The following is a 26,270-nucleotide window of genomic DNA, read 5'->3' as shown; positions in this document are numbered from 1 at the left end:
ACATCTTTGACAGTGTGGTGGTAATGCAAAGAAAAAGTAAAAAACTGAAAGTCAAACAAATAAAAATGAAGTAGACAGGAAAAACTTTAACACAAAATAGGAACAGTATGCCTAGATAACAGTTTCTATTAATAAACAAAAGAAATAAAATTAATACTTGACAAGGCTACGTCAGGAGGTATAAAACATGGAGAGTGATACACAAAGCAATTAAAAGAAAGAAACAATTATCAATTGATTGGCGACTCCATGGAGTGTTCTCTGCACCATGACCAGATAATGGATATAATTGGAAGGAGAATCAGCATTGCTCGAATTTTTTTGTTTTATTATCCGCAAAATCGATTTTCGGTCACTTAGTGACCATCCTCAGTGCTGTAATATACAATTAAAATTGGTAGGCACTGGTATCAACAAGCTTAGAGTGATCAAATATATACATACCAACAAGCTTACGTATACGTATCAACAAGCTTAGAGCGATCACATATATATGTATATATATAATGCTGATTCTCCTTCCAATTATAATAATTGTCAATGTGGCTTCAGAATATATAAGGAACTTAAGCAATTTCAATAAGATAAACAGAAACAAATAAATGCACGAAAATGGAGGAGTTTGAGGGAACACACAGTAAATGCAATCTTTGACAGTGCGGTGGTACTGCAAAAATGGTTCAAATGGCTCTGAGCACTATGGGACTTAACATCTGAGGTCATCAGTCCCCCCAGAACTTAGAACTACTTAAACCTAACTAACCTAAGGACATCACACACATCCATGCAGGATTCGAACCTGCGACCGTAGCGGTCGCGCGGGTCCAGACTGAAGCGCCTAGAACCGCTCGGCCACACCGGCCGGCATGATACAGCATTTTAACATTAACATTATATTCAGAACTGTGACTCCGTAACAGTTTGCATTAAATAAATGAACCAAGTAAAATATAAACATTATCCGATGAGACAACTACAAGAGGTGTTAAACTTGGACAGTAATTCAAGAACCAGTTAAAAGAAAGCCTTACCTATTAAAACTACTGTCCACATGGAATACGTAAACAGCTTCAATAAAACAAAAGAACTTAATGGATACAGGAAAATGGGAATATGTAGGAAGAGTCAGTGTGGGAAGTAAAGAGCAACAGAGATGATTATATGACGTTTAGGAGAGGGGAAGTGTTGAGCTGTGTCTGGTCATTTAGGATTAGATCTTGACTGTGAGCTAGATATTTATCAATTTCCAGGGCTTCTAGCAGGTTGCGTTTATGGTCTTTGTTGCTAAGTGAAGTACATGGGACACTGGCTGGTAGTTGTGACCCTCAGTCAGCACATGCTCAGCAAATGAGGAGTCAGAATTCTGCAACCTCCAGCTGTGTTTATGTTGAGCCAGCCTAGTTGCTATGTCTCTGCCTGACTGACCAATGTAAAGCTTGTCACAATCAGGACAGGTGATTTTATATACCCCACTGTTGGCTAATCATTCTCCATGTTTTATACCTCCTGATATAGCCCTGTCAAGCACTAATTTTATTTTATTAGTTTTGTTTATTAATAGAAACTGTTATGTAGGCATGCTGTTCCTATTTTGTGTTAAAGTTTTTCCTGTGTACTCAATTTTTATTTGTTTACTGTTCAATTTTTTACTTTTTCATTGCATTACCACCACACTGTCAAATATGTTACTTACTCTATGTTTCCCTCCGCCCCCGGTAGCTGAGTGGTCAGCGCGACCGACTGTGAATCCTAAGGGCCAGGGTTCGATTTTCGGCTGGGTCGGAGATTTTCTCCGCTCAGGGACTGGATGTTGTGTTGTCCTAATCATCATCATTTCATTCCCATGGACGCGCAAGTCGCCGAAGTGGCGTCAAATCGAAAGACTTGCACCCGGCGAACGGTCTATCCGACGGTAGGCCCTAGTCACACGACATTTACATTTACTGTATGTTTCTTTTCTGCTTCAATCTAGACGTGTTACCTCACGTCCAATGTTGTTTGCAAACATTGTAACGTCTTTGGTGACAGTACTCAGTAAATGTCTGAAGATGGCCTTGTAAGCCGAAAACCGGTTAACACAATAAAAGTAATACTGTGGAACAAAAGCAAACTAATGTTTTTCATTTATTATAAAGGTGTTCTATCAAGAACTGGCGGAAGAATCTGTTAACTAACTGATGGGTTTCATGTACAAATGTTCTCACTTGTAATGTGACAACTGTTATCTGTTGATTGATTTTCATAAATATTGTGAGCAATGAAACGTTAATGCTCCCCCGCCCCAAGGTCCAGTCTTTCCGCTTAGTCCTTTGGGCGTTTTATCACACGCCGAGGTAATACCGGTTTCATTACCGTTTCTGTTTATCCTTTCTTGAAATTTCTCTTTACATTCTTCGAAACAAAAATCAAGGTAGAAAAATCATAAAGTATTTTTCTTGTGCTATAAAATATCTTGCGACTGTGGGAAAGTCTGCACGAAGTGAGTGTGTAACACCATACCTCTTCTGCTGAACAGATTTATTTTGCTTTTGTTTTATTTAATGTTATAACATTGAGTATCTGTAAATGTGTTTGATTGAACAGATAACACAAAATTGTATACTCTTTTCTTTGTCAAACCTTTGATGTCGTGATTTGATTCTATGCAAAGTAGTGTATCTCTAATTTAAATTCTTTGTCCCATTTGGAGGGAACAAAACTTACTGTATATAATTGTAATTCTGTGTGAATAATTTTTTTTAGAAATGTCAATATGTGCAAATGTTCTGTCTTATTTAATATATTTGTTTGCTGTTATGTAAACTGCTGATCCTCACTTAGGGCTCCTAGTTATTCTGTATGTAAAAGGTGTAGTGGTTCCCCTCGGGAACGGAACTGTGTAGCGCGCGCAAATTGTGGTTGGCCTAGGTAGAAAAGGTGGAACTGATAGTCAGTCGGAGACGAGCTACCAGTCGGAGACGAGCGACGAGTCGGAGACGAGCTACGAGTCCCTGCACTGCCATGTAACAGATGCATATTGCGCTGGTTCCGAGAGAGGCTTTTCCTGCTACTTTCCAATGCCTCGGATGGATGGATAAATAGCTGGAACTCTTCTGGAATTGGTATCTGTCGTCGCCACCAAGAAATGACAGAGTCCAGCAATTCTGTCTGCGAATCCACCTACCAACATGCAGTTGCCACCACATTGCGCAATCATTGCAACGTAATACTATAATGATGTACAGTGAAGGATCAGCTTAATGGACGTGCTAATGTGCTGAAATATAAGGTAATTTGTATCTGAATTTATGTACCTACCTTGATTTTTCTCCTCATCATAACACCTCTCAGGTTCCTCTCCGTTTGAGCTAAAGTGATATCCGAGTGTCCTTACTAAAAGAAATTAAAGCCTAGAGTTTTGCTAATTAATGCCTCTTGAACTTAGTAAAAAGAAAGTTAAAGTTAATGGGGCAATAGAGTGAGTTAAAGTAAATGTTGTTTGCTGAAAATATTCCTATTAAAACTGCTTATTAAAGTGCTGTTGTCAACTTCAAAATTAAAAGTTCTTAAGACTGAGGCTTATAAAGTAAATGATCACATTGTTGCCTGTAGTAAATTCTAAAAGGTGAGTCAGTTTCTTGCAATTTTGTCAACATTGTGTTTCGCTGTAGTAAAAAGTGGGAAACTGCAATAGTAGAAAACTATATGTTCATGATTGCTAAGTGTTTGTCTCTCTTGTGTATTAGAAGCGCATATTAAGAGTAATGTTATAAAGACCATTCACTTTGTGTAAGCCCTGAAAGTAATAGTGTGTTTCGGTATATGTTATAATTTTGCAAATAGTTTGTGCTGCTCTAACTGTTAGCTTCAATCTTAAAACGTATGTGTGTGTCAGAGTTCATTGCACTCGCGTGTGGTTAAGTCTAGGTTGTGTTTGTCCATTATAGTTGCTTATACCTACTTTCTTAAACGAGAATGTTAATCTTTCTCTTGCCTAATTAGGCTGGCGACCGTTTCCCTTATTCTATAAACAGTATAGCTAGGCAAAATTTTGTTTGTTACTATTCAAATATTTACGTAATTCTCACTTTCACTTCCGATAAGCCACCTCCGTTAGGTACAACACGGTCAACCTAGCAAATTTCCTCTCAGAGGGTAACACTGTCCTGTTGCTTTGTGCCATAGTTGCTTTTACAAAATAGTTTTATGTCACAACCTGTTTCTAGCATTGAGGTTATGGTACAGAAGTAGCAGACAGGAGTGTTATTAGTGTAGAGTAGTTTTGTTGCGAGCGCGCAGCGCCATCGCGGATACATTTTAAGTGATGAACAAACGATAATACTAAACATGGAACAATTCATGACAAAATGCAAGAATGGATGTTATGATGAAATGTTCAGTAGGACTCATTATGATTCTGAAAGTTTTAATAATTTTGGCACATGGATTTGATGTTTTCTGTAAACAAATGTTTATAAGTATTTATACAATTGTGCAAGGAGACTAAATGTTAGAGATAATTTAAGTTTATTCGGTGTATTGTTGATCGATGGAGCATTACTTCTAACATGTTATCGGGTGTGTCAGTGTAGTATCTTCGCCTATTGAATTTTGCTTGCTTGTGTTCTACATTGGCTTACTCTGCCTTCGAAGCCGAGTTCATTACCTTATTTTTGAACGTTAGTGCACAATTCGTAGGTACGGGTTGGAATCCAGGTGCTGGAAAGAAATTTCGTCGCCAGTACGTCTCTAGGAATGGCTTCAGGTTGCTGATCAGCATATAATGTCGTGGGTAAGTTGCAAACCTCTCCTCAGCACGTCAAGGTATGTGGTCAAAGGCATTGTTGCTGATGATATGTCCTCCCTAAGGGACTTTATGTTCTGAGGTCTCCTTGGGGCCAGCCAAATGGAGTAGGCAACAAGCTGACGCAGAGTTAACACTCTCCCCTCCTTATAATCAACAAAACAAACAAGACACTACCCTTTACATGCATCATCAAACTCCCCTACCTAAACAGTTATACTTAATACATTTGACACCATAGCCGCCCAAATGTTGTTAGGAGGCTAGGCCTGCATCAGATTTTGAGTCATACAAGAAAATAAACAAAACGACTGATAACGATCCAGATTGAAGCACCATGTTTCTTCTGTCGATATCTGAGATTCCAATATATAGTTAAATCCCAAAAATTTACATAATTATAGGTTGTGCTGTAAGTGACAGCCAATTTTCTGAACCGATTTGCTACTATCAACGAGGCTTTGACGTCGGTGAATCTGAGGATCAGTGTTCAGTGACGTCACATGCTTCATAGGTTGACGAGAAATTCCGGTGGTTCCTGAGGAGCTTATCATTTGTACGTATTTTGTCAGCTACTATCACTTAGTAAGTGCATGTTACCCGTGAAGATGGGGTTCGTTAGTTGTTTTTATACAATTATCCAAGGAGGCTACATGTTATAGATAATTTAATTTTACTCGGTATATTGTTGAGCGATGGAGCATTGTTTCTAAAATGTTATCGAATGTGTCAGTGTAGTATCATCGCCTCACCTATTGAATTCTGCTTGCTTGTGTTCTATATTAGCTTAGTCTGCCTTCGAAGCCGAGGTCTTTAACCCATTTCACGTCACATTCGGTTTATATTTGTCGCCCCTTCCGTTTTTTCTTCCGTAGATTTATGAGGTATTCGTATATTTGTCATTATTTCTACTTGAACCTACGTCTAACATCTGAGAAATATGTCAAATCGACAGAAGAAATTTTTCTCATTTTCAGATAGATCCTTGTGACAGTTCCAAGCTGTTTCTCTTACGACGTTTCAGAATTTCTGCGCCTTTCTCTCGCAAGACAAACAAATCTACGGTCCTTGGTGATCGCTGCTGCCTCTCGCTGTACGTGTTATATACAGGGCGATCCCCTGATGATGTTGCAAAATTTCAGGGACGGTGCAGAATGGTAAACATATCGATTTGTGGCAAGGGACCCGAGTCTGAAAACGACCGAATCGAAAGTTACAAGGAGAAATCGACTTAAGTTCAGCTTCAGCCCCGTACTGCGCTCAAACTAAGGGACTCAGCTTCCGAAATGTGATCGAGACGTACAGGATTCCTACTGAGTATTCCACAGCACGCTCAGAGAATTTCCACTGTTGTTGGACTTGTAACGGCGTACGTAACTTGACTCCAAAGAGATCAAAAATCCTCAATCGTCTACGGTGCAGTAATAATGAATTCCATTTACCTGCACCTGCTACATTTACAACAGTTGTTCAAAATAATGTTCCCCTATGCCAATGCATGCATGGCATCGTCGCATGAAGTTCTGTCGTACCAGTTCTAATATCTTTGGTGTCGTCCGAACAGTGCCGTGGGCAGCGAGAGCTCTTGCCAGGAGATCCTCTTCGGTCTCGAAAGGCGTCTCGTACACAACTCTTCACATGACTCCTCCAGAAGAAGCCAAGTGGGGCGGAATCAAGCGAACGTGCTTGCCACGAAACAGGATCTCCTGTGCCTACGCACTTTGCAGGAATGTCTGATTCAAGTGTTGAAGAACCCTCAGTCCAAAGGGAAGTGGGTTCCATCTATGCTAGAACGAACCTCTACACTTAAGTGCTCGACTGGATTGTCTAGCCTAGAATATTTGCAACAACATTACCGGGCCGGCCACTGTGGCCGAGCGGTTCTAGGCGCTTCAGTCTGGAACCGCGCTGCTGCTACGGTCGCAGGTTCGAAACTTGCCTCGGGCATGGATGTGTGTGATGTCCTTAGGTTAGTCAGGTTTAAGTAGTTCTAAGTCTAGGGGATTGATGACCTCAGATGTTAATTTCCATAGTGCTTAGAGCCATTTTTTAACAGTACCGGTACATGTATTCCACTGTCAGAGATATGAGGACGGTTTTCGCTTATATCTTTTGAGCCAGTCGTTTCCGGACAAGGGTTCCATGCCTCAAATTGATAATTTACCCTTCACCATCATCCCTGTAATTTTGTAAGATCATCACGGCATGACCCTGTGTGCTAAACATTCTCGATGATTCGGATGGCGTTACAGGCTGTTTCGCTCTTTATGGTTTAGAAGTGTAATGTAGAATTACTAAAAAGGCCCTGAAGACTACGCGATAGTCGACCGACCGCCGTATCATCCTCAGTTATTCATCACCGGATGTGATATGGAGGAGCATGGGGTCAGCACACCGCACTCCAGACCGTTGCCGACGTTAACAACTTGGATCCGGTCGTCTCTAATCAGGCAGCTCCTCATTTGGCATCACGTAGCTCAGTGCATCCCGGTCCAGTCCTCCACCAAACAATAATCCCTGGTAGTACCGAAAATCGAACCCGGGTCCCCTGCGTGAGGGTATATCGTGTTGACAACACGGCTAGGGAGGGTACACGTAGAATTAGCAACGATTTAATTTTTTTCTTCAATCCTAACAAGTTTGTTTGCGTGGCCATCCTGCGCAGCCACCACAGAAATACTTGTTTTGTAAATAAAACTTCCTTTTCTTGCTGCAACTTAATTTATTTTTCCCTGACGCGTTTCGCCTTTTTCTTGCTGTAGGGCATCTTCAGTGGGATAGTTTGCTGTGATCTGCGTTTTCTCTCATCTGGTCTGGAGGTCGCACTACTACTTTGTTTCCGAAACAAAAGCACAATTTTGTATTCCGAACTTTTTCACATTTGTTCTCCATGTCTCTCCTTCTCTTTTGTGGTGTACTATTATTCTTTTGCCACTAGATATAGCTATTTGTTCGAACACTGTGCTTTTAGCAACGTAAATTTTGTAACATCATTATGAGAAAAGCACGAATTAGTCAAGTCCGTCCGTCGGAATGCACAATGGACGTGAATAGATGCAGGTGATCAGGCAGGATGCTTACGTACGTGTCACCTATCAGAGTCGTATCTAGATGTATCAGGGATCCCATATAACTCGAACTGCACGCGCCCCACACCATTACAGCGCCTCCACCAGCTTGAACAGTCCATGGAATCATGAGGTTATCTCCATACCCGTACATGTCCATTCGCTCAATATAATTTGAAATGACACTCGTTCGACCAGGCGACATGTTCCCAGTCGTCAACAATCCAATGTCGGTGTCGACGGCCCGAGGCGAGGATTAAAGCTTTGTGTCGTGCAATCATCAAGGATACACGAGTGGGCCTTCGGCTCTGAAAGCTCCGAAAGCATCGGCTCATATATTTGGAGACAAGACAAGTAACAATCAAATTAATGATTTTATCACTGTCGTTTTACTATTTTCGATTATAGGGGAAAGGTTCTTTAAGCAGTATAAACGGACATCAGGCCAGAAACCCTCCGTCATCACCAAAGAAAATCGTTTAACATCTGTGCCAGGCGATCTTACGCACATAGGTAACGTAGATGAAGAGGGTCTTTCATGTAAGTCGATTTTGTTTCTTTATTCATTTCTACATTAACGTTTGAAACATGGTGATTGTTTGGAGTACTTATATAATATTTTCTCCTACCAGTCTGTCTTAATTTTCCATTCTTTTAAATTTTTTTTAAATTTCAGGTTCTATCAAACGGGAAATATAACCTGTTGAAATTAGCGACGACAAAAGTGAAATCGGTACCTCTTCAACTGCTCCCAGACGCCATACTCCTGTGCAAGACACACTCAAGGAGAAAATTTCTCAGCTTCGTACAAAACTTGGTCTTACAGAGTGTTGCAGAAATTCCTTACCTCCTGACAGTAGTAGGGCAAGGTTCGTTTCAGGCCACTCTGCATTGTTGCCAAATTTATTCAAGATGGCGGCGATGACGTCATCCAAGATGGCGGCAGGTAAACGTGGCAACATCGCATGACGTCATCCAAGATAGCGGATTTTGGTGGGGAAATCGGCCAATTGTGCTACGTCCACTAACCTAACCTCAAGAAAAAATGGCGGGAAGTTTGAATTTTGGCGGGAAAATAGCCCAATTGAGCTAAGTCCACTAACCTAAAGCCTCCAGAAGAAAAAATGGCGAGAAGTTTGAATTCCAACAGGAAATGCATGCAAAACTGTACTTGTCTTTATTATTATTGATTATCATTTATTAACATTCACTATCATTTATTATTATTTAAATAGACCAATTGGGCTACATCCACTAACCTAAGCCTCCAGAAAAAATAGGTCCCAAATTCAAATTCCAACGGGATAATGTGTGCAAAACCATACCTCTCTTTTATTATTATTATTTATCATTTATTATTATTATTATTATTATTATTCGCCTCCCTCCACTAACACAGAATCAAGATATCCGATTTCCGCAGTCAGAAAACCATTTACTTTACACCCACAACAAAAATCTGTCCCAACTTCAAATTCCAACACCATAAACTATCACACGTATGAAATTGCCCACATTCCCACTCACATGTTTTTTTTCACTGTTAACCTATCAAAATCGCGTCAAATAATAATAAATTGCACTTGTACTAACGTAAGTCACCTCCTGTGAATTGGCAGGAAAAGAGGATGGAAGTCTTTATTTCAGTAAGTACGGTCATCACTTGTTCTCCATCTCACTTAGTACACACATCTTGGAGATGGCAGCTGCACCCAGTGCACTCACCACGACGTTCACACAAGAACTGGTTTAGTTGAAATCGTCGCCAGCAGAGGGACCTACTCCTACTCACCACAGTCGTCGCAGGTAAGGGAGCGACCGCATACCCCCACGTCACAGCCAGTCCAGCGTTCTCGTCAACAACAACATATTTTCCCGGACAGGGGAGTCCACCCCCTCCCCAAAGCAGCACATTGAAACCTGCACATCTCTACAAAAGAAAGAAAGCCATCCCACACCTTTCCCGCCAGTTTTCTTCCTGCAGGACACGTCCCCCCCTGGCCATACCTGCCTCACGACCGCCCTTGTAAAAACTTGTTTTGCTCACAGATGCTGTCTACACCTTTCCCGCCAAAATTATTTTTCCCTAACAAGTTACTACCTACCAAGACCAACCGTTCACCATCTACCACATGTGTTTCTCGCACAAAGAACCCACTGCCACGCTTTTCGCGCCAAAAGCTATTTCCTTAAGACTAGAAACTTCCACAACAGCAAGTGTGTTAGGCCCCAACTTAACTGATCACCCTATTCTCATTATCCAAACAATATCCTTCCATTACCAACACACTCCTGTACACATGAGAGATCGCACGTCCCTAGTCGAGTGCGCAATTAATTTAATTTAACACAAATTGCCCATCACTATTTATTAAATCGAGCAAGTAATTAACCTCTCTCGTCCGCAAATGCACAGTCCACATCGACCTCGAATCAATTTTCGTCCACCTGGACTTCGAATGAAATAGTTAAACTCTCTACCGACCACTACATCCCCTTACCGATCCACGTTTATTCGCTAACATGTACTAATGTGTACTCCACTTCTAGCAAACGAACAAAGACGCTAACCTAAGTCAACTTTGCCTGTCTCTCTCGTGCCACGAGCTCAAGGCCGCCCACGTCACAGTCTCCACCTTTATACTCTTGTCCCACACCATCATCATCCGTTATCTGCTATATTAGCAGGTTCTTTGCCTCTCCATTTTTTGCGATCCATTGCTTCCTTCTTAAGGCTGCTGTATGTTGTACCGTCCATCATGTCATCCAGTATCTGGAATCTCTTCCTTCCTCGCTTCCTTTTCCCTTCCACATAACCTTCTAAAACTGTTTTTATCAGTCCGTCATTCTTTCTTAATATATGCCCAATCCAATTTCTTTTTCTTCTCTTTATTACATCTAGTAACTGTCTTTTCTCTCCCACTCTTCTCAGTACCTCTTCATTTTTTACTCTGTCCATCCAACTTATTCTTTCCATCTTCCGCCGTGTCCAGATCTCAAAAACCTCCAGCCTTTCTCTGTCTTTTTTCCTCATAGTCCATGTTTCAGCGCCATATAGAAGAACACTCCATACAAGACATTTTATGAGTCTCTTTCTGAGTTCTCTGTCCAGACCGCTGCAGAAGATTCTCCTTTTCTTATAAAACGCCTCTTTTGCCATTGCTATCCTTGTTTTAATTTCTGTGGTGCACTTCCAGTCGGTGTCTATCCTGCTTCCAAGATACTTAAAATTTTGCACCTGTTCTAGTGTTTCTCCATTCAGCACAATTTTTAATTCCTTATTTCCTCCTATTGCTAATACTTTTGTTTTACTTGTGTTAATTTTCATTCCATATTTTTTCCGTTAGTTGCAATGGTGTCCACCAAATCCTGTAATTCTTTTTCCCCTGTGGCTAGAAGGACCATGTCATCAGCAAATCTCAAGCACCCTACTCTTCTTCCTCCAATTTCAACTCCTTTGTCAACTAATGAGCATTGGTCAATCATACACTCCTGGAAATGGAAAAAAGAACACATTGACACCGGTGTGTCAGACCCACCATACTTGCTCCGGACACTGCGAGAGGGCTGTACAAGCAATGATCACACGCACGGCACAACGGACACACCAGGAACCGCGGTGTTGGCCGTCGAATGGCGCTAGCTGCGCAGCATTTGTGCACCGCCGCCGTCAGTGTCAGCCAGTTTGCCGTGGCATACGGAGCTCCATCGCAGTCTTTAACACTGGTAGCATGCCGCGACAGCGTGGACGTGAACCGTATGTGCAGTTGACGGACTTTGAGCGAGGGCGTATAGTGGGCATGCGGGAGGCCGGGTGGACGTACCGCCGAATTGCTCAACACGTGGGGCGTGAGGTCTCCACAGTACATCGATGTTGTCGCCAGTGGTCGGCGGAAGGTGCACGTGCCCGTCGACCTGGGACCGGACCGCAGCGACGCACGGATGCACGCCAAGACCGTAGGATCCTACGCAGTGCCGTAGGGGACCGCACCGCCACTTCCCAGCAAATTAGGGACACTGTTGCTCCTGGGGTATCGGCGAGGACCATTCGCAACCGTCTCCATGAAGCTGGGCTACGGTCCCGCACACCGTTAGGCCGTCTTTCGCTCACGCCCCAACATCGTGCAGCCCGCCTCCAGTGGTGTCGCGACAGGCGTGAATGGAGGGACGAATGGAGACGTGTCGTCTTCAGCGATGAGAGTCGCTTCTGCCTTGGTGCCAATGATGGTCGTATGCGTGTTTGGCGCCGTGCAGGTGAGCGCCACAATCAGGACTGCATACGACCGAGGCACACAGGGCCAACACCCGGCATCATGGTGTGGGGAGCGATCTCCTACACTGGCCGTACACCACTGGTGATCGTCGAGGGGACACTGAATAGTGCACGGTACATCCAAACCGTCATCGAACCCATCGTTCTACCATTCCTAGACCGGCAAGGGAACTTGCTGTTCCAACAGGACAATGCACGTCCGCATGTATCCCGTGCCACCCAACGTGCTCTAGAAGGTGTAAGTCAACTACCCTGGCCAGCAAGATCTCCGGATCTGTCCCCCACTGAGCATGTTTGGGACTGGATGAAGCGTGGTCTCACGCGGTCTGCACGTCCAGCACGAACGCTGGTCCAACTGAGGCGCCAGGTGGAAATGGCATGGCAAGCCGTTCCACAGGACTACATCCAGCATCTCTACGATCGTCTCCATGGGAGAATAGCAGCCTGCATTGCTGCGAAAGGTGGATATACACTGTACTAGTGCCGACATTGTGCATGCTCTGTTGTCTGTGTCTATGTGCCTGTGGTTCTGTCAGTGTGATCATGTGATGTATCTGACCCCAGGAATGTGTCAATAAAGTGTCCCCTTCCTGGGACAATGAATTCACGGGGTTCTTATTCAATTTCCATGAGTGTATTTTCCAAGTACAGGTTGAAAAGAGTAGGTGATAAACAGCATCCTTGTCTTACTCCTTTCCCTAGTCTGATCCAGTTTGTACTTTCTCCTTTCACTTTAACTGAAACTTTTTGATTAAGATATAATGAGTTTATAAGTCTTCTGGTTTTCCAGTCCACTCTCTTTTCCCTCATAATAGTCGCCAGCTTGTCCCAAACCACATTGTCAAATGCCTTTTCTAAATCGATGAAGCACATATATAGGTCTCTTCCTTTTTCAATAAGCCTTTCTCCCAAGATTCGTAGGAGCCCTATTGCGTCTCTGGTGCCCGTATTCCGTCTAAAGCCAAACTGCTCCTCGCCGAGATTCTCCTTTTACTTTTTCAAATCTTTTATTAATTATTCTTAACATCACTTTGGCTGCATGTGAAATGAGGCTGATTGTCCTGTGCTCGCTGCATTTCTTGGTTCCTTGTTTTTTCGGTAATGGAATCATTACTGTTGTCAGAAAGTCCTCAGGCCATTCACCACTGTCATATATTTTATTACATAACCTCAATATTTCTCTTATTCCATTGTGGTTCAAGCATTTTAGTATTTCTCCCGGTATTGTGTCTGTACCTACTGCTTTGCCATTTTTCATTGCAGCAATGGCAGACTTTACTTCTTCTATTATGATGGTCGGTCCTTTCTCTTCATCACTTACACTGTTGTGTGATTCAAGTTCCAGAGTTTCTGGTTTGCTATTTGTGTCATATAGCTCTTTTATATATTCTTCCCATCTCTGGAGGACATCGTCACGATCTTTGTACACTACCTCTTCGTCTTTACTCAAAATTTCCATAGTAGCACTTCCTGCTCTGTTTTGTTCCCATGTCATAGTCTTTACTCTGTTGTATAGTAACTCGTATCTTCCCTTCCTGTCCAGTTCTTCAATTTCATCACATTCCTCTTTTAGCCATTTTTTCCTAGCCTGCTCTGTTTCTCTTCGCAGTTCGTTTTTTAACCTTCGGTATATCTTTCTTGCCTCTTCAGTGTTCTTGTTTTTCAATTTTCTTCTCTCCTCCATCTTGGAAATCATTTCTTGTGTGACCCATGGTTTTTCTGACCTTTTCCCTTTTACATATCCTATATTTTGCTGTCCTGCTTTAATGATTCCTTCTTTCAGCATATTCCAGTACTCGTTGGCATTATCAGGTGCTTCTTTGTCTCGTAATGTGTTTAGAAAGTCCCGAGACAGCATTTCTGTAATTTGTTCTTTGTTGAACCTTATCTTCTCTAGATCCCACTTCTTCACCATTGTCGCCTTTTTCAGTTTTTTCATTCTTATTTCTATTTCTGCCTAAGTAAGTTGTGGTCACTGGTAATGTGTGCACCTTCTTGATTCCATTCCTGTATCTTTCTTCTACCAGTATAAAATCTATTTGGTTTCTGTATTTATCCCCTGGTGATTTCCAAGTGTAGAGCCTGCTCTTATGGTTCTTGAACCATGTGTTTGCCGCTATCAGCTGCCTTTCCTGCAGAAGTCAATTAACCATTCACCTCTGTCATTTCTCTTTCCAAGACCATGACTGCCTACTATGTTTCCCTTTTTCCCTTCTCCCACAATGGCGTTCCAGTCTCCCATTACTATTTTGCAGCATTTTTTATTTTCGTCCATTATTCTCTCTATTACATTGTACGTTTCCTCTACAATTTGGTCATCATGTTCTGAAGTTGGCATATACACCTGGACAATCAGTAAATCTTTTTGTGCTTCTTTCAGTCTTACACCAATAACCCGGTCATTTTCATAGTCTACATATTCCACACATTTAGCCATTTCCTTTGTCATAATCATTCCTACTCCATTAATTCCTTTTACTTCTCCTCCTGAGTAGTAGAATACATATTCATCTGACTGCAACTCTCCATGTCCATTCCATCTTACCTCAGCAACTCCTCCGAGGTCCATATGATGCTTTTCCATCTCTCTTTTAAGGTTTTCTAGTTTTCCTGCTTGTAGCAGAATTCTGACATTCCAGGTACCAATTCTCGTTTTGATTTTTTGCCTCCTTTCAAGTTGTCCCCCCCGGGGATCCGAATGGGGGACTATTTTACCTCCGGACACTGATTTAACATGAGAGGAAGCTATTTTTTTGTGTGCATAAAATGGAGACTGCATTATGCAGGGAAGATAATCTGCGGTGGTATTCCGTTGCCTTCCGCAGTTCTGCAGGCCGCCCCTAACATGGGATACAGACGCCTTTTGCAGCCGCCCGCTCCGGGTCAGACGCTGCATGAGACGTATAGGTTGGAAAGTGAAAGACCCCTAGCCCTCGAAACCTAATAGCGTCAGGACCGGAAAAGAACAAGAGCTGGCCGAGGGTGGCCAGATAGGAAAGATAAAAGTGAGGAGCCTGGCATAAGTAAGTGGAAGCAATGCCAGGACTCAGCTCGGGGCCCCGTGGTCGCCAGCCACGTATCACTAGGTGTGACTCCCTGAGGTGCTTGTCCCACATACTCCTCTGTAAATATTCTAACTATGAACCGAATACGGTTGTTCAATCCACGCCATCTAGGACATGACCAGAGCACGCCTTCCAGTACCTAAGCCGACAACATCGCTCGTTCCACATGTAGTTAACCGCGACTACTGCAATCCATCGCACGCTCGTAGCTACTCCCCTCTGCGAGCCGATCTAGCGTGAAGTTCACAACTCAAATCCCCATCTGCAGAAAATAAGAACTCAACCAAATTCTATATATCTGCTCACAAATACTTAACCTTCTCTTTACCAATAAAAAAAAACTGCTAACAATATTCATCTCCAAAAACATTTCCTTCAGCGCCATTCTTAATACCATCAACATCCAATTACACCTATGTAACATACTTTTAATAATAAATCACCCATCCTAACACTCTTTATTATCTCAAACCTCAATTCACTCTCCATTCTAAATACTATCAATTATTTTTCAATAATTTTATAAAATGACCAGCCCTTCACCAGGTCCAGGAACCATCTGAATAGTTCAGCTTTCAGCTACTAGGGACGCTAGTGAACTCATTCGCCACCCCCACAGAATTCTCAACAGCCATGACAGATCATGTCATACTACGTCATCACACTTAAATAAGGAGTCACCCCCTGGTCACCTTTCTCACTCTTCAGTTGTCCGCCGCATCCTTCGTTTGTTCTCGTGTGTGTGCTGTATCTGTTTTGTTAAGATGAAGCGCGTTAACAACACCCAGGAGTCTGCTGCAAAGAGACTTAGACTCCAGGATTCGCCATTATCGAGTAAGTAAATAATTTTTATTTTTCATTATCATTTTTCCTTTATATCTTATATATTCTCCTTATTAATTATATACCTCATTGTTATAGCTGAACTCGCAGACTTTATCATCGAGTCTGAGGAGTGGGCTGGAGTCCAACTGGCCCCCGTGCTCCAGCTACAGCCGGAGTTGCCCTGTGAGTATAATTTTAATTCTAGCTTGTTCATCATTTATATTAACCATTTAAAATTTTGTTTTCTTATTTCGTACTGGTTATTTTTTTTTCTTTGTTTCTAGATCACTTAGCTCGAGCTAGAAGCAGAGCTCGGTGCTGTCCCACGTAGCCCCCTACATAATTGGGTTCAGCCCCCAGCTCCAGAACACCGCCACTCAAGTGAGTATACTGAAAATTAAATCTTGTTTGACTCTATCTATCTAATAACTAAAATTTTTATGTCGTTCTGTTATAGGAAACCCGATTCATGACCTCATAGCCGTTGATCATGAGATCGAGACCATTCAACAGCAAATAGAACAACAACAGTCCACTCGTAAGTCTTATTTTTTAAAAAATACCTATCTTTAATAATAATAATAATAATAATAATAATAATAATACACTTATTTCTTTTTCTCTAACAATTCTATTTATAAAATATGTTGTTTGTTTGTTCTAGATGATTATAAACAATTAATGGACGATGGGCTCGATGAGATTTTTGAGGGAGCAGTAGACTGCCCCGATGAATTGTTCACGCCTTGGAGTCAGTCCCAAAAAGGCAATTAGTCCCTCTCCTTATAACCATGTGTGTGATCGTTACAATTCACTTACGTATACGATGTACTTATTTACTTTATCTCTACAGAGATCAACTCTCAGCACGCTGTTGCGCGCGTGCCTGTCGCGGCGGCTAAACTGGCAAATCAGCAGTGCCCCCGGAGACGTGCATCTCCGGTCAAAGCGCGCCCCTTGTCGCCGCTTCACGCGAAGCTGCCACCTCTGTCAAGGTCGCCGTGCCCGACCGCTCTCCCGCTGGGACCTCCCCCAGGCCACCACGTGCGTCAGCCGCTGTCATGGGCCCCGCCCCTGGCTGCTCACACTGGGGCACGCCCGCTGGTCCCTCGCAGTGGCCAGCATGTGCATCACCTCCATTGTGTGAGGTACAGCGAGCCACACCTACTTATAGCTCTAGTATTAGTGATCCTGTGGCTAGTGGCATTCTCTCCCCCACCCTTTTAGTAAAGTAGATCAGGTCGGTGACACCATACCGCATACGCGATTGCCGATGTCTTCGAGGAACGTATCTCGGTCACTAGGATCAAAAACCCTGCAGGGGGGTACCGCGATCCTGTTGGATTTTTAAACACGTGCCTCCCTGTCCTAGAAACCGATCTCCTCAAGGTAGTCGATAATCCGCGTTATCCCGCCATTAAGTGCAGTGCAGTGCTATGCATTGAGTTATCGCACCCCCCCCCCCCCCCAAAGATCAGTCTGGTGATGGAGGGACCAGCATTCATTATCTTTGGGTGAATAATGGCGTGATAACGCGGAGCACATCGATCGCCGAATGGTTTCGTAAATCCACCTTGAGTGTCATATTGGGTCGGTATTCCGAGATGGAAGTCAACGGCTCAGCTAAGGCACTCAGCAGAATTCTAAACCTGGACATCCATATACATGCCCACGATCCGTTAAATGGAGAGTCTAGCTATATCAAGCTCCCTCAAGATATAGTTAACAAGAGGGCGTGCATTAATGTCCAAAATAGAAAAGATCAGGCTTGTTTTACATGGTCAATCCTGGCTTGTGAAAGAAAGTATAATTATAGAGATCGCCCTTGTCGTCCAGCTACATACAAAGTCAGTGATATTAACACATATTACAACTTTGGTGGTATTGAGTTCCCCGTCAAGATCCAGGACATACCTAAATTCGAGGCACAAAACAACGGAATATCGGTACACGTTTATGGCCTGGAGAAGAAGAAAAGCAAGTCAGACGACCAAGACTAGCATATCTTAGTCGGCCCCCTCCATTCCTTAAAATTTGCCAGTGAGCGTGAGCTGCATGTAAATATGCTTCCCTTTTCTGAAGGTGACAATTATCACTATGTCTGGACCAAGGACATCAGCTGATCCTAATGTAAAACATATTTGTTTAAGGTGTCTCAATTATTTCTCCTCTGAACAGTTATTAGCTATGCATCTAGTTGACTGTACTTCCAAGGATGCAGTACGTGTTATTACGCCTACCCAGGAAAACAAATTCATAAAGTTTAGGAATGCTCACCACCAGGAGCGGTGCCCGTTTGTTGTGTATGCTGACTTTCAGTGCCTCCTCGCTCCTGTGACCCGCTGTGAGGGTGGCCCTATGACCTCCCACGCCAGCTTTACAGAAAAACACGTACCTTATGCGGCAGCGTACCAAATTGTATCGTCATATAACACCAACCTTAACCAATACAAATCTTATGTCGGCGATAATCCATCGATTTGGTTGCTCTCTGAGCTTGAAAAATTTTCACTGGAAATCGATAAGCTGTACAGCGGCAACGTTCCAATGATCAAATCAAAGGAGAATGAAGATTTGTATAATAAAGCCACCGAGTGTCATATTTGTGGGCTGCCGTTGGATAGAAAAGTGGAAACTCCTCGTAGGGACCACTGTCATCTTACAGGGAAATTCCGTGGCGCTGCTCACAATGCATGCAATTTGAAGTACCAATTACCTAGGCACATACCAGTTTTCTTTCATAATTTAAGTGGGAATGACGCTCATTTTCTAGTTGAGCACTTGGCAGATTTCAGTTGGGAGAAAAATCAGGTCAGTGTCCTACCTGAGAGCGTCGAGAAGTATATATCATTGTCCAAACGAATGACGGCAAGAATTACGCTGCACTTCCTCGATACACTACGTTTTATGCAGGCACCACTACAGAAACTTGTTGAAACTTGCATGGGGGCTTAATTTAAATAAAAAAATGCAAATATTTTTAGTAGCTGTAAGTCCGATTACGCAAGTCTCGTAAACGGCTGGCCCTGACTAGTTTTAGTACGCAATCTGACTGCATACAATAACAACAAACAATGAAAGAAAATTTTCGTTAACACAGTTAATTAATTAAGTCCCCAGCAACTATAAAACCTACGAAACAACAAACAAGTGTAGCTGTTCTGTATGTGGTAGTATGACTCAACGCACATCTGGCACGGTTCTTCTTCAACAAGACAAGAATTTTTAAATACCAATTATACTCACGTGAGAAAAGAAAATTGGAAATACTATAATTGCGCAAGAAAACCAGAATTACACTCTAATACAAGAACACACGCCAGATGCTTTGTTGACTGAACCTGTAATGACACATTATTCAGGTCACTGAAAGAATAAAAGAATAAAAGAAAATACCTCCATATATATTGACGAAATGCACTCTGACCATTACAATATCTCCATTAGAATAACATCTGCTATCTCTCCCATCAAACCACTGCATAAAACATGGAACAACACTCTCCACTACCACATCTCACTCTGACTTCACGACAAGCAGTGTCCACCACAACTTCTCGGCAAGCACTGCTTGCCGCTACGTCTCAATAAGAACTGCCAGTGGAGGCGGCGGAACAATACTCTCTGGCGCGATCTTTGGCGCTGTGGCTCAGTGTAGCCACCTTTCATATGCCCTTCCTCCACGGGCTAGAATTTGATGGTATTTTTGCCAGCATTGGTGGTGAAAATACCACCAAATTCGTCAAAAAAATACAGACAAAAATAAAAGATAATATTAATACGTAAATATCATATAACTAGATAAAATTTTGGCTTTGCACTGACCTTTCAATAGCCTAATATATAAAATACAGTAAGCAATACAAATTTTTTCATACGTATGACTTTACATAATAGTTTACACAAATATCATGTGGTTAAACAGTTCAATCAATAGCGTCAGCAATGACGAATATGTACAGGTAAGAGTCTCATAGCTTTTCACAAACAGTAATACACAAAAAATCAGTTTATACAAATATTCACATAAAATGTTTTCACAACAAGTGGTTGACAGTTCCAGCAGTAGCACCCAGCAATGTTGAGTAGGTGCAGACACCATCAGGTGACATCATTTCAGTAGAAGCAGTCCATCAGTGGCACCCAGCATTGTGGAACAGGTGCAGACTCCAACAGGTGACCTCATTTCAGTAGAAGCAGTCCATCAGTGGCACCCAGCATTGTGGAACAGGTGCAGACTCCAACAGGTGACATCATTTCAGTAGAAGCAGTCCATCAGTGGCACCCAGCAATGTTGAGTAGGTGCAGACTCCAACAGGTGACATCATTTCAGTAGAAGCAGTCCATCAGTGGCACCCAGCAATGTGGAGTAGGTGCAGACTCCAACAGGTGACATCATTTCAGTAGAAGCAGTCCATCAGTGGCACCCAGCAATGTGGAGTAGGTTCAGACTCCAACAGGTGACATCATTTTAGTAGAAGCAGTCCATCAATGGCACCCAGCAATGTTGAGTAGGTGCAGAAAGCAGTCCATAATATTCACTATCACTGATCACACTGTTCATCAGCAGAAATTAAACATGTCCTAGTGGCACCAATCATGTAGAAAAAGTACAAGTAACAGTCCATAATATTTACTATCACTGATCACACAGTTCATCAGCAGAAATTAAACATTTCTAAGTGTCACACATCATGTTGAAAAGTGCAGGTAACAGTTCATAATATTCACCATCACTAATCAGACAGTTCAAGCATGAACTATAGTTTGAATACACATACAAATGCTTTTACAATGCTCTTACACTAAACATACAAATCATAACAAACACACAAATGATATCAGATAATTGTCATATTACTATTACAAGTACACAAACATCAGTAAACCTATAATATTTATGGGTGTCAGTGCAAGCCACTACAAACAAATAAAATAATATTTAGGAGATAGGTGGGTAGGATTAGGAAAGGAAAACACACAAAACACACTCACTCATCTTTCATCCACATTAAGTACTATTGTGTAATTGAATAGTGTTAACTGTGTGAATGCACTTCTGTCAAAATTTCATGTTCATCATGTGTATCAAGTAGTAGCGACAGCAATGTATAACAGTCAATAATAGTTAAGTCAACGTCATAGTCATCATGTCAAGACCAATGTTTGCCAAGCCAGATCAAAATGTACGGTTGCTGAACAACTGTCAGTGTGCCAAGATATGCAACTTCCTCTCTCCAAAAAAAAAAAGTACATACTGCTTGGTGATTTAACAAAGTGTGTGTAGACAATCTTCCTTCCATTTTAGGTTCTAGTCTGCTATCTTCATCCTCCTTGTTCCATATAGACCAACAAAAAAAAAATATGCACCTCACTTATTTTACCTCTTATACACCAAAACTCCAATCAACTTCATATAATCTCAATACCTCAATAATACCTCTTCAATACGTCGATACATATAAACCTTATTGCCAGTATCATTTCACTTCCATAACAACTCTTTCCTCTAGTCAGTCTCCTCGAACAAGTACAGATAAAATCCTAATGCAAACCTCCTCATCCCATACAATCCGAAGACACACTGTCAACACACAACCTCTGTGTAATCCATCTGAGCCAAATCTTCTACTCATTACGAATTATAAACAAAAGAAATGCATACATGACCTCTAACAGACTTAGTTCGAATAACTCTCAGTAATTAAGTACGATTACGGAGTGTGAATGATCATAATATTTCACAGTGTGTACACCACTTCAAGAATTATAGCAAACGGAAGCAAACATGTGGAGTATTTCTTGTGTCAAGTGTCAATTCCTATTTCAATTGCTCACGAAAAATGCAGTGTAATGACTGTGTTGGTATGTCATGTCGTTAGCTTCCTTCCTATTGGCATACACTTATACAGCTTTCATAAAACCTCCAGCTCATGTGACTTCTATGAAGTTTCTTGTACTAATGTCATTCGTCGAATTATAGCAGTTCATTTACTTATCTTAAAAATATAAAGCACTGAGCGTAAGCAAAACAAGCAGTAGCGAGTAAATACACCAGTAGAGAACAGAATGTCAACAAGTGGATGCAGCACAAATCTTACAACGAGGCTCTGCCAAGCGAACAATCTATAACTAATACCATAGTGTAACCTAAACTCTATGTTCATTCACAGTATATCAGCATTTCTATATACCAAATTAAAGAGTAGTTGTGACGACAAACAGAGATGTATAAATATGCAATCCATACGCATAGCAGCAAACATATATCTTACGTACTAAACAAGTCATTAGCATCATATCATCATAAGCAAATAATGTTCATATGTAATCTTAATAAGTAAACATGAAGGCGCAAGCAAATAAGTAAACATGAAGGCGCAAGCAGATAAATCACAAAGTATAACTTACATACCTAACCACATCAGCACAATTAATCAGGTGACAATTATAATTTAAATAAATAAGCACAGCAGGCACATAATAAAAAAAATATGACATCAGTGAAAAAGCATAGCAGCCAAGCGATGCATAATATACACAAGTTACAATCCAGTTAATTAATAATCATTGTCAAAATCAGTTAACGTACGCAAGCACGTCGCTTCACAAGTAAATTCATAGAACATGAAATTAGCACAAAGTATGAATCACGTAATCGCGAGCAGCAAATTACGTCTAAAGTACGTACCTAAGTGGAAATATGTTACCTGAAAATGAACTCAATTAACAGTTACCTTTTTTTTGTTTATTAGTTTCTTCTTGGAAATTACATTCTTCCTGAAAATTTCTCGATAGCAAGTCGTCTTAACGTCGGAAACACACAGAATTTACCTGAAGTTCTTAAATATCTTATAGAACCGTATCCTGAAAAATACTGAATGTTAATAACATAATTCATCAAGTCATTATAGCTTTATACTGATTTTATTCGGAGAAAGACTGTGTATTTGTTTACGGCTGTCGGTGCATTCGCACTGAGCGCTCGATCAGCTGTAGGCGCGTGACGTAGAAAGTGATTGTTTGCAGTCAACGACTGCCCTGTGCGGCGCGCAGACTTGACTGTTGCTTTGAGTATATGCCGCCGGCAAAACACAGCGCGGTATCCTTGTACTCTCTGCGTGTTTACATGTAGCTGTTAGTTTCTCACAAGTATGTCATTCTACAAAAATTTTTCAAAAGTATATCATTCCACAAAAATTTTAACGTTAGATATATGATGTATTCCCTTAGAGCGTCGTGATTTAAGAGTTTCTACTTCGACAGTGTTATCATGAATAATTTTGCGAATTCTATATGGACCATTATAAAGCAGAAAACATTTCCGACACAAGCCTTTTCCTTTATGAGACAAACGATGAGACTTAATTAACACTTTCTGACCAACTGACAAAATTTTTAAACGACCAGGATGTTTAGCTGATTTCTCTCTTCTAGCAGCAGCAGATGCAATATTTTGCAAAGCCAGGTTCACAACTTCAGAATACCGCAGCTTCCGTGAAGGCGGAAAAAGAACGATTTCAGATATGCGATTTGTCGGTGCTTTGTTTTTTAATATCAGTATAGGCGGTAAAGAAGTTGAATCATTAGGGAGTTCATTCAGAATGTTTTGAAAAATATGAAGATACTGATCCCACGTTCTGTGATTCTGATGACAATAAAGACGACACAATTTACTGATTTCCTTCATCCATCTCTCTGAAGCGTTAGATTGGGGGTGAAAAAGTGAAATGAAGATTGGTTTAATTTTACGACGCCGTAGAGTACGAAGCCAAATTTTAGAACGAAACTGTGATCCATTATCTGATATAACCTTATCAACATGACCCACTTCTTTAAGAAAATGTTTGATGAAAGCGTTAGATACTGAACGAGCTGTTGCTTTGCGTAAAGATGTAAAACACACATATTTTGATGTCAACTCCACTGCTACGAAAATGTACGCAAAACCATTAGTAGATCGAACCACTGGACCGAACAAATCAACTGCAGCCATGTCCTTTAATTTCGCTGGAATGATAGGAAACAACGGTGCTCTGTGAGAAATTGTTGGCGGCTTAGCCTTTTGACATAATTTGCATTTGGCCAGAACAGATCGAATACGTTTTTCCATATTACTGAAGTAGCAATTTTCCTGTAATTTATGGAAGCATTTTCTGGGACCAAAGTGTGCATAACTGAAATGCGTATACCAAATCTGCTTATTGACCCACTCATCAGGAATACAAACTAACCAAACAGAGTTGTCGACCGATTTTCGTTTGAAAAGAACTTTCCAGATAGATCGCAAAAACGAGGTGTGACCAAATTGTCCAATCTAACAAAGCGTCTAAGAAAATTACAGACACCAAGAAAACTACGAACATCACGTTTTGTAGTAGGAACACCATAATTACGAATAGCGTCTAACTTTTCTGGATCAGGAAGAATACCTTCTGTAGAAATAATGTGGCCGAGAAATTTCACCTGAGAACGACCAAATTCAGATTTTTCTAAGTTCACTATAATGCCAACTCTTGCAAAAATACGTAATAATGAATCCAAAATTTTGTTATGCTCACTCCAAGAACGTTTACCAATAAGAATATCGTCAACATATGAAGTAATATTGTCACGAAGATGAACAGGTAAAATTTCGTTTAAACTACAAATGAATGCTGCAGAAAATATAGTAAGTCCAAACGGTAATTTCCGAAATCACTTTTGGGTAAAATAGTCATATCCGGTTATTTTTTACACGCTCTCTAGATAGATTGATAGTCGAAGAGTTGTTTCGATAGATGCAAAGAATAGTAAAAGAGTAGGCAGCGGTACAGAAAACTAAAAGAGAAATAGCACCACTACAGCTCGGGGCCCTATGCTCGCTACGGCACATATTCACTTAGAGTAGTGAATCCCCTGAGGACATAAATAGCTGTACATAATTTCTAGTTTGTGACTTAGTGGCAAATTTGGCGGAAGTGCGTACAGAAATTGAGCTAACCATGAACATGGATGTATGTCATTCTTAGATTTGCGAAAGATCTTAAATTTCCAAACAGTCAAAAAGTGTTTATAGTCAAAGTTTTCGCCTCGTGGCGACAAAGACCTACCGCGTCTGTCCCAGTCCCAATGTCGATTATTGTCAAGTTCGCGCGCCTGGCGATCTCTTGTTGCATCCCGTAAATGAAAGAAATTATTTTCTTCAAAGCCCTCTGCTATCCGTGATTCTAAATTTCTTCTGCTATCTTTTCCTACGATTTCGCCTTCGATCTGTTTGACTTGCTTTCGTAATGCCTCAACTTCCCTTTTAACGCGTTCATTAAATTTTCCCTGATTTTCAACATGCTTATTTATGTTCTGGTACTCTTCGGTTTCTGCAAATGGCAATGGTGCTGTATCATCTGAATCTCTGTCCCCATTTAAACTAAGACTTGTCAATTTGTCTGAAATCTCCTCAACTCTTTCCGATAAGTCACCTATTTGTTCTTTCTGTTTATTTACGTCTTCCGTAAGTGTCGCGACTCGGGTTTCAGTATTAACACATTTGGTAGTTAACTGTTCACATTGTTGTGTTAGGTTATTTATTCTGTCATTTGGTACGGATTCCTCGATTCTCTCAAATATTTCTTCCTTATCTTTTGCACGTTGTAAATTTAACTCTGAAAATTTCTGTACTATCACGCGATCTCTTTCTTCCTGTTCTCTATCCTGTTCCTTTTGTCTGATTTCTACTGCAATTAATCTATTATTGTGAGCATTCAAAATTGGTTGTACTTCTTCTCTGATTTCTTTCTTTAATTCATCTTTCATATTTTTGAAACATGTCCCTATTCGTGAGTCTAACCGTGTTTCCAAAGTTCCCATCTCTGTTTTTAATTCAGATCCAAACCGTGTTTCCATTGTTCCCATTTGTGATCCCAGTGAGTCTAACCGTGCTTCCATTGTTCCCTTTTGTGAGTCAAACCGAGATCCCAAATTTAATATTGCACTCATCAACTGCTCCATGTTAACTGTTTCAAAATTCTTTTCGCCCCTAACATTTCCCGCAAAACCGGCTTCCTTCGTCATAGCTGTAAAGCTATCTGTGTTCGATACTATTTCAGAATCTTCTATCGTTAATCTCGTATTCTGCAAATTTTCTGATTGAGAATAATTTTGAAATGGTTCCGGACTATTTTCCCGACTTATTACATTGTTTTCCACTTCATTATTCATCACACTGTTTTCTTCTGTTGGCGAGTTCGCCATGTTAACAATTTCGCCATTCTCACTAT

This window comes from Schistocerca cancellata, chromosome 1 (assembly GCF_023864275.1).
Source record: "Schistocerca cancellata isolate TAMUIC-IGC-003103 chromosome 1, iqSchCanc2.1, whole genome shotgun sequence".
Lineage (NCBI taxonomy): Eukaryota > Metazoa > Arthropoda > Insecta > Orthoptera > Acrididae > Schistocerca > Schistocerca cancellata.
The sequence above is the reverse complement of the archived record's forward strand: the minus strand, read 5'-3'. Positions refer to the sequence as shown.